At 33.9% G+C, this 10,916-nt stretch overlaps 1 non-coding gene across 1 annotated transcript; it reads right to left on the reverse strand.

Moving 5' to 3' along the window:
* Window positions 1–3,692: 3,692 nt before the first annotated feature.
* On the reverse strand, window positions 3,693–3,796 carry LOC112781583 (small nucleolar RNA R71). Its single transcript, XR_003192352.1, has one exon. It is a non-coding gene; the product is annotated as a small nucleolar RNA R71 (small nucleolar RNA).
* Between the last annotated feature and the right edge of the window lie 7,120 nt (window positions 3,797–10,916).

Below are 10,916 nucleotides of genomic sequence, written 5' to 3' on the forward strand. Positions count from 1 at the left end.
GACCTGAGCAAAAATCTGATTCGGAAGCTGAAAAAGGACTGCAGATGCTGTTTGATTCTAACCTCCCTGCACTCTAAATGCATTTTCTGGAGCTAAAGAAGCCAAATTGGCGCTCTCTGAATTTCTTTGGAAAGTAGACATCCTGGGCTTTCCAGTAATATATAATAGTCATTACTTTACCCGAGATTTGATAATGCAAACTGGCGTTTAAACCTCAACTTTCTACCCTATTCTGGCGTTAAACGCCAGAACTGGCATAAAAACTGGAGTTAAACGCCCAAACTGGCACCAAAGCTGGCGATTAACTCCAAGAAAAGTCTCTACATGTGAAAACTTCAATGCTCAGCCCAAGCACACACCAAGTGGGCCCGGAAGTGGATTTATGCATTAATTGCTTATTTCTGTAAACCCTAGGCTACTAGTTCATTATAAATAGGACCTTTTACTATTGTATTTTCATCTTCGGATCATCTCTGGAACACATTATGTAGTTTTTATGTTCTGAGACCTCCATGGGAGGCTGGCCACTCGGCCATGTCTACCCTATTTTCACTTATGTATTTTCAACGGTGGAGTTTCTACACCCCATAGATCAAGGTGTGGAGCTCTGCTGTTCTTCATGAATTATTGCAATTACTATTGTTTTTCTATTCAATTCACGCCTACTTCTTCTCCAAGATATCCATTCGCACTTCAACATGATGAATGTGATGAACTAGTGACACTCATCACCATTCTCACCTATGAACGCGTGCCTGACAACCACTTCCGTTCTACATGAAAACGAGCTTGAATACATATCTCTTGGGTTTCTAATCTAAGATTAGAACCTTGGTGGTATAGGCTAGAATTATTGGCGGTCATTCCTGAGATCCAGAAAGTCTAAACCTTGTCTGTGGTATTCCGAGTAGGATTTGGGATGCGATGACTGTGACGAGCTTCAAACTCGCGAGTGTTGGGCATAGTGACAGATGCAAAAGGATCAATGGATCCTATTCCAACATGAGTGAGAACCGACAGATGATTAGCCGTACGGTGACAGTGCATTTGGACCATTTTCACTAAGAGGACGGATGGTAGCCATTGACAACGGTGATCCCCCAACATACAGCTAGCCATGGAAGGGAGTATGAATGATTGGATGAAGGCAATAGGAAAGCAGAGGTTTAGAAGGAATAAAGCATCTTCATACGCTTATCTGAAATCCCATGAATGAATTACATAAGTGCTTCTATCTTATTTTCTGTTTTAATTATATTTTAATTTTCAAAATCCCATAACCATTTGAATCCGCCTGACTGAGATTTACAAGGATGACCATAGCTTGCTTCAAGCCAACAATCTCCGTGGGATCGACCCTTACTCACGTAAGGTATTACTTGGACGACCCAGTGCACTTGCTGGTCAGCTGCACGGAGTTGTGTGAAAAGTGTGCGATCACGATTCTGTGTATCAAGTTTTTGGCGCCGTTGCCGAGGATTGTTCGAGTTTGGACAACTGACGGTTCATCTTGTTGCTCAGATTAGGTAATTTTATTTTTTTTAGCTTTTTATTTTCGAAAAAAAAATTTTCAAAAATAAATTTGTTCTTCAGAGTTTTTAAGAATGAATTCTAGAGTTTCATGAGATACGTTGAATTTTGGCTGGCTGTTAAGCCATGTCTAATTTTTTTTTGGACCGAGGTTTCACTTATCCTTAGAAGAGCTTCTTTGTCTTTCTCATCAATTTAGTTGTTGTATGTAATGTTTGCTGAAGCTTGGCTGGCCATTGGCCATGTCTAGTGTTTTAGACCAAAGCTTTCACTGAAAGCTTGGCTGGCTAGTAAGCCATGTCTAATTTCTAGACCGGAGTTTCAGACTAACATTGCATGATTCCTGGAATTCTCATTAAGAATTTTGAATTCCTTATTTTCTTTTTCCAAATAATTTTTGAAAAATACAAAAAAAAATTAATTTATGTTTCTTGTTTGAGTCTAGTGTCACATTTTAAGTTTGGTGTCTTGCATGTTTTTAATTTTTTAATGTTCCTGTATTTTTCGAATATATGCATTAGGTTCTTCAATAATCTTCAAGTCGTTCTTGGTGATTTTATTGGGTCTGATCTTTAAATTCTCTTGTTTTGTGTCTTTTGTTATTTTTCATATGCACTTTCAAATTGTTATTGTCCCTAGTATACAAACTTCTAAGTTTGGTGTCTTGCATGTCTTTGTTTTCCTGAAAAATTTTCAAAAATGTGTTCTTGCATGCATTGTTTATTTAACCTTAGTTTTTCATGTTTAATTTCATTCTGTTGTTTTTCTCTCTCATCATTAAAAAAATTCAAAAATATATCTTTTCAAGTCAATAGCACAGAGAATTGAAGATTCAGATCATGCAGTAGAGGAATTATAGAGAAAAAGCTAGGCGTTCAAAACGCCCAGTGAAGAAGGAAAACTGGCGTTTAAACGCCAGGATAGCAGCAAGGAGGTAATTTTGTTTTCAATTCAAATCTTTTTCAATTTTGAAAGTTTTAAAACTAATTTTTCAAAATCTTATCTTTTTCATATCCTCTCTTATCAATCATATCTTTTTTAAAATCAAAATTTTTAAATTATTTTTCAATATTTTTGAAAATCCTTGCTACAATTAATGATTTTATTCAAAAATTTCAAGTTGTTACTTGCTTATTAAGAAAGATTCAATATTTGAATTTTAGAATCATATCTTTTAAATTTCTTGTTAGCCAAGTAATTAATTTCCAATCATATCATTAATTTAAAATCTTTTCAAATTGTTTTTCAATCATACCTTCTCAATCACATCTTTTTCAAAATAATTTTCAATCATATCTTTTTTATTGCTAATTTCAAAATCTTTTTTCAAAATCACTTAACTACTTTCTCACTATTAATTTTCGAAAACCATCAACCACTTTTTCAAAATTCCTTTTAATTAATTTAAATTTTTAATTTTGTTTTCGAAAATTCTTCTTCCTCCTCACCTTTTTCTATTTAAGGACTACACTCCTCCTCAATTAGCAGTTCGGACTATCTCTCCTTCTTCATATGTTCGAATTCTTACCTACCTACCTCATCCCTCTGTTCCTATTTTCCTCTTACACCTCAAGGAATCTCTATATTGTGACATAGAGGATTTCATACTTTCTTGTTCTCTTCTCTTTCATATGAGTAGGAACAAAGACAAAGGTATTCTTGTTGAAGCTGATCCTGAGCCTGAAAGGACCTTGAAGAGGAAGCTAGGAGAAGCTAAAGCACAACTTTCTGGAGAGGACCTGACAGAAATTTTTGAAAAGGAAGAAGACATGGCAGCCAAAAATAACAACAATGCCAACAATTCAAGGAAGATGCTTGGTGACTTCACTGCACCCTCTTCTGACTTCTGTGGAAGGAGCATCTCAATTCCTACAATTGGAGAAAACAACTTTGAGCTTAAGCCTCAATTAGTTTCTCTGATGCAGCAGAATTACAAGTATCATGGAAATCCTCATCAGTTTCTAGCTGAATTCTTGCAAATCTGTGACACTGTCAAGACCAATAGGGTTGACCCTGAGGTCTACAGACTTATGCTTTTCCCCTTTGCAGTAAGAGACAGAGCTAGGACATGGTTGGACTCACAACCTAAAGAAATTCTGAACTCTTGGAAAAAGCTGGTCAATGCCTTCTTGGCAAAGTTCTTTCCACCTCAAAAATTGAGTAAGCTTAGAGTGAAAGTGAAAACCTTCAGACAGAAGGAAGGCGAATCCCTCTATGAAGCTTGGGAAAGATACAAGCAATTGATCAGAAGGTGTCCTTCTAGCATGCTTTCAGAATCGAGCATCATATGTATATTCTATGATGGTCTGTCTGAACTGTCCAAGATGTCATTGGACAACCCTGCTGGTGGATCTCTTCATCTGAAGAAGACGCCTGAAGAAACCCAGAAACTCATTGAAATGGTTGCAAATAACCAATTCATGTACACTTCTGAAAGAAATCCTGTGAACAATGGGACAACTCAGAAGAAAGGAGTTCTTGAGATTGATACTCTGAATGCCATATTGGCTCAGAACAAAATATTGACTCAGCAAGTCAATATGATTTCTCAGAGTTAGTCTAATATGCAAGCTGCATGAGGCAGTACTAAGGAGGCTTCCTCTGAAGAAGAAGCTTATGATCCTGAGAATCCTACAATGGCGGAGGTGAATTACATGGGAGAACCCTATGAAAACACCTATAATCTTTCATGGAGAAATCATCTAAATCTCTCATGGAAGGACCAATAGAAGCCTCAACAAGGCTTCAACAACAATAGTGGTGGAAGAAATAGGTTTAGCAATAGCAAACCTTTTCTATCATCTTCTCAGCAACAGACAGAAAATTCTGAGCAGAGTCTCTCTAGCTTAGTAGCCATAGTCTCTGATCTATCTAAAATCACACTAAGTTTCATGACTAAAACAAGGTCCTCCATTAGAAATTTGGAGGCGCAGGTGGGTCAGCTGAGCAAGAAAATTACTAAACTCCCCCTAATGCTCTCCTAAGCAATACAGAAGAGAATCCCAGGAGAGAGTGTAAGGCTATAAACACGTCCCACATTGCCGAATGCATAGAGGAGGGAAAGGCAGTGATTTCTACTGAAGAAGACCTCAATGGACGTCCCCTGGCCATATAGAGACCATAGAGATTCCAATGAACCCAAAGGAATCTGATGCTCATATAGAGACCATAGAGATTCCAATGAACCTACTTCTGCCATTCATGAGCTCTGATGAGTATTCTTCCTCTAAAGAGGATGAAGATATTGCTGAAGAGCAAGTTGCTAAGTATCTTGGAGTAATCATGAAGCTGAATGCCAAGTTATTTGGTAATGAGACTTGGGAGAATGAACTTCCATTGCTCATCAATGAACTGAATACATTGGTTAGGCAGAAATTACCTCAGAAGAAACCGGACCCCAGAAAGTTCTCAATACCTTGTACCATAGGCACCATGACCTTTGAGAAGGCTCTGTGTGACTTGGGGTCAAGTATAAACCTCATGCCCCTCTCTGTAATGGAGAAACTAGGGATCCTTGAGGTGCAAACCACAAGAATCTCACTAGAGATGGCAGACAATTCAAGGAAACAGGCTTATGGACTTGTAGAGGATGTCTTGGTGAAGGTTGAAGGCCTTTACATCCCTACTGATTTCATAATCCTGGAAACTAGGAAGAATATGGATGAATCCATCATCCTTGGCAGACCCTTCCTAGCCACAACAAAAGCTGTGATTGATGTTGACAGAGGAGAGTTAGTCCTTCAAGTGAATGAGGACTACCTTGTGTTTAAGGCTCAAGGATCTCCCTCTGTAACCATGGAGAGGAAGCATGAAAAGCTTCTCTCAAAGCAGAGTCAAACAGAGCCCCCACATTCAAACTCTAAGTTTGGTGTTGGGAAGCCATCATCATGCTTTGAATATCTGTGAAACTCCATGAGAGCCCACTGTCAAACTATTGACATTAAAGAAGCGCTTATTGGGAGGCAACCCAATTTTATTCAATTTTATCTATTTATTTTCTATTGTTATTTTATATTTTTTTAGGTTGATGATCATGTGAAGTCACAAAAATAACTGAAAAAGCAAAAACAGAATGAAAAATAGCATTAAAAACAGCACACCCTGGAGGAAGAGCTTACTGGCGTTTAAACGCCAGTAAGGGTAGCAGAATGGGCGTTAAACGCCCAGTCTGGCACCATTATGGGCGTTTAACGCCAGAAAAGGGCAACAAGCTGGCATTTAACGCCAAAAAGGGAAGAAAAGCTGGCGTTAAACGCCAGAAATGGGCAGCAACCTGGCGTTTAACGCCAGGATTGGCACTCCAAGCACTACAAGAAAATGGAACATTTGTAACAAAAAATTTGTATCAAATTTAAAATTGTTACAAATTAAGATTTTTTTGTAACAATAATTAGTTATTGTTACAAAATAAGAATATTTTGTAACAACAAGAAAATTTGTTACAAAACATTTGAATATTTTGTAACAACGTGATTTCTTTTGTTACAAATTACGTTGGCTTTCATATGAAATTGTTGTTTTGTTTCAAAAGTTTAAAATATTTTGTAACAAAATATCTATTTGTTTCAAAAGTTCTAAATATTTTGTAACAAAAAATTAATTTTTCACAAAATACAATATTTTTGTAACTAATAAAAAATTTTGTTTCAACATATTAAATGTAAGACTTCAAATTTTTGAAAATTAACATAATGAGTTATTTATGATTTATTATATTTATTTAAGATTTTATATTCAAAAATTTATTTTACTAAAAATATTTAAGTCAATTTAATGATACTTTGAGTTTAAAATTACTTTAAAAATTAAATAATAAGTTATTTATGATTTATTATATTTATTCAAAATGAATTTTTAGAGATTTATATTAAACAAGTTTTTTCTTATTTATAATTTAAAGTTTTAGTAATTGAAAAAAATATAAAAATTTTATATAATTTAATTTAAATATTTAAGATTTTTGAATTTAATACTTTAAATTTTATGAATAAAAAAATTAACTTGATTATCTCCAATTTTATTTTAATTAGTATTTATTTAAAAATAATTATAAATTAATAATAAAATAATATTTTAAGAATAATTAATTTAATTACTCTAATTCTTAAAATTAGGATATTTATTTAAAAATAATTTAAGAATTTATAGTTAAATAATATCTTTATATAATTATTATTAAATTAAAATTAATTTGTAATTACTATATTACCTTATTTTTTATTAAAAAAAAATTTTCGTAACTAAAAAAATTATTTTAAAATATTTAAATCTTTAAGATAATTTTATTTTGTTTTAAAATTTTAATTTTTTAAAATATTATTTGTATTAATTAATTATTTTTTATAAAAAATTCAAGATTAAATGATTAATTTTAAAAATGGTATATATTATTTTATATTTTTTTATAAAACTAATATATAATTTTTACTAATTGTAATCCTCACTTTCATTCTTCATTCTACCGCTTGCTGGGTCACCCTCCTTCTTTCTCTCTCTCTCTTTTTATACCAAAGATAGAAAGACTCGAACGCGCATCTCTTAGATGAGTATGAGAAGACTATACCATTTGAGTTATAACTCATTGGTGGTGACCTTCCTTCTCTTATTTAAAATAAATTTATAACAAATATTATTTTTTATTTTATTACCACTCTAAAATTTAACATATTTTTACATTTAAATAAATTTTTAAAAACTTCCTTAAAAATAAAATATAGAATTCTGATTTTTTCCTTCTCTCTACTAAAATCTTAAACCCATCATAACTCAACACTCATTATTAAACCTGTAAAATATCTAATTGTTAAAAAATAAATAATAAATTATTTATAATTTATTATAGTTATTCATAATTTTATTTTCAAAAAATTATTTCAAAAAGTAATTAAATCAAAGTGATAAAATTAATTATTTAATTAAAATTACCAAATTTTAATTTATCTAAAAATTTCTAATTTTATATTTTTTCAAAAACAATCCCTAATTCTCAAATTAAAAATTCTAACTCTAATTTTATCCTAACCCTATCCACACACACTCACTCACTCACTCACCTTTAACCCTAAAATCTTCCAGCCACCACACCCCCTTTCCCCAAATGCACACACACAACACAAAAACACACGCACAGCAAGAGAAAGGGAAAAACGGAGAGGGAAAGAAAGAAAAAGAAAGGGGGAAGCTGGAATCAGAGAGCAAGAGAAGGAGAGGGGGAAGAGGGAGGACGGCGCCGGCGGGCAACACTGCCGCTGCACCGTCATGTCGCCGTCCGGAAGGAGGAGACGTTGAGCGAGAGGAAGAGCTCTGCGAGGAAGGAGCGCCGCTGTGCCTCCATCGCCGCCGTCAGTTCGTGTTCTGCTGTCGCCGAGGGAATCCGCCGCCGTCATCGTCTTCATCGCGAGCGGGTCGTTGCCAGCTTCCACCGCCGTTGCATCTCCCATCACGGACGACGCTGAGGACGCACAGGAGAGACAGACGCGTGGAGATTGGAAGACGCATGAAAAAGGAGGAGGCGTTGTTCGCCCTGCTACGCCCAGTCGCCATTCGTGGAGTCACCATCATCGCCGCTGTTAAGGGTTGCGTCACTGAGCCCCTATCACCGAAAAACAACGCTGCCTCGCCGGGATTCACTACCGGTAAGGGCGTTCTCCCCTCTGATTTTGATTTCCTTTAATTTTTGAAAATATTGTTGTCATTGATTTCCATCAGGAGCTTCGGATAGGAGGGAAGGGCAAGCTCAAGGGAGTTGAGGAGCAGCTAAGATTTCTTAGGAGCTCTGTTGTCATAACCAAAAAATTTTCATCCACTAACATAACTTGCTTTATAGAGGTATGCAAATTTGTCTTGTTTTATTTAGATGGATGCATGTGGTAGTGGAATTGAGGTGAGTGGCTTATGAACTTTAGAATGTGACCATTAATGAGTTTCCAAGATTTGTTAAAAAAAGGGTAGTCAACTTTCTAAGTGTATAAAACTCCCAATTTGCAATTGCTTTTCACTTGGAACCAATTTTAGAACTCATGAATTTCATATGCAGTATTGAAAGAATAAGAAAAATTTTCTGCATCTATTTGTTTGTTATCTATAGATTTATTAAGGAACGAAAAGAAAAGAATCCAGATGTTAAGATAGTAGTTGCTTATTGAATTCTACTTTCTATTAAGAAATTGACCATAAGGGGGATATTTGTGTTTCTTATTGAGTTCTACTTTCTATTGTTAGTTGCATCTCTAATTTCTTTATGCTCTTTTCTTATGCAGCCATACCCATATTTGTATATCTACAACAAGGAATTTCCATCGGGTATATGTCTCTCTTAGAATGCTTTAATCCGTGTGTCTATGTATATATGTTCTCTAAGCAACTTCTGCAAAAATCATTTATTGGAATTTAGAATTGTTTAGTTTTAGCAATTGGACTTTGTTCAGCAATTTCTTTAAACGAGTACCATAGGAGGAGCATTCGATTATTGGATTTTGATAAACGAGTGAGGTATTTGGAGGCAGCAGGCAATAGCGTATTTCTTGTCAACGTTTCAAGGAAAACACTGATAATGGTACTTCCATATTATTTTATGGAACTGTTATCTACAACTAGCACTTGACTATATAGTCTTTCTTATTTAATTCATTTGTTTGGTTTAATTTGTTGAAATTGAAACATAACAAAATGGTACCATACTTTGTACTTTTTCTCTCAATACTTTGTATGCAAATTTGTCTTGTTTTGTTTAGATAGATGCATGTGGTAGAAAATGTTGTGTGATCATAACAAACCGCAATTACTTTTCACTTGGAACCAATTTGAGTAGTTTGTTTTTATGAGCCTAGTTGTCCCCTGTGAAGTTTCAAGTCATTTGGTTCAATAGATAAAATTGTATGATTTTTGAAATAAGCTTTTTGCGCAAAAATTATGTAAAAATTAATAAATTTGTACATTCTTGTTTTAATTATAGTATGAAGTTAAAAACCCTTGTAGTTCACCATAAACTTTTAGTTATATGATAATTTTTATATGAATTTACTAAGTGATTGCACTTTTTAGGCTTTTTATTGTGGCACCCTATTGTAGTAGCAACTTGTAAAATTCCTATAAAGTTTCATATTAACCTGATTGAGTTGGAACCAAATCTGGTGTAAGAATGTGACCCATAGAGCATCCACACTAGAGTTTGGAACATAAGAAGCACTCTCTGAATTTTTAAAAATTTTGAGAAGTAGGGTTGTACTTTAAAATATTATTGATTTGATTTGAATTTAAGCTATGTGTTTTTTAGTTGGTGAACTTTTCAGGTGTGTGGCACTTGTGTGGTACTTATTAGAAGTTTCTCCATGAGAAAGGAGCTGGATGAATATGATGGAGTTTGTAATTCCTTGTTCATACATGATGGAACTTGTATGAACATGATGGTGTGTGGCACTTATTACATTTTGGAGATTTATAATTCCTTATTTTTCTTGTCCTATGTATCTACATTAGGGTTCTTCAATGTATCTTGTTAGTTTGTACTTTAAAATTTATATGTTGAAGATTTATAAAACAATCTTAGTTAAATAAAAGATATTTGAACTATTTATGTTATTATATATTATATAAATATTGACTTGTTGAGTAAATTAGTTTATATATTAATTAATTAAAAAAATATAATTTGACAAATTATGTGTATAATTTGTATTAAAAATTATTACAAAATAAATAGTATTTTGTAACTAAAGAAAAAAATGTTACAAAATCAAGTTATATTTTGTAACAAAATTTTATGATGGAAAAAATATATTGTCACCAAAAATATTTTGAAGATCAAAATTTGTTATCACTTTTGTAACAACTTTTGATTTTTTGCATCAGAAAAATTTGTTACAAAATATTACTTTGAATTGAAACAGTTCCATTTTTTGTTACAAAAATTTTTTGTAACGGGACATACTACAACGGCCCCTTTTTTTGTTACAAAATCCTTTTGTTTCAAAATTTTGATTTTTTGTAACAATTTTTTTTTGTTACAAATATTACTTTTTCTTGTAGTGAAGGGGCGTTTACACAGCAGAATGGAGCAGGGATGAGAAATCCTTGACACCTCAAGATCTATGGACCCCACAAGATCCCCACCTGCCTCAACTCACTCTCTCTCTTCTTCACACTTACCAATAACACTCTTCCCCAAATACCCTTCACCAATCACCTCCATCTCTCTTCCCCATCACCTCTTCACCAATCACCTCCTCACAATTCAAATTCAAAAACAACTTTTCCTCCCAAACCCAACCCCTAATACACGAATACCCCCTCTCTCTTAAACTATAAATACCCCTCCTCACCACCTTCATTTTCACACATCATACATACTTTTCTCCAACTTGGCGGAACCTACACCAACCCTCCAT

The sequence above is a fragment of the Arachis hypogaea genome, chromosome 19, assembly GCF_003086295.3.
Source record: "Arachis hypogaea cultivar Tifrunner chromosome 19, arahy.Tifrunner.gnm2.J5K5, whole genome shotgun sequence".
Lineage (NCBI taxonomy): Eukaryota > Viridiplantae > Streptophyta > Magnoliopsida > Fabales > Fabaceae > Arachis > Arachis hypogaea.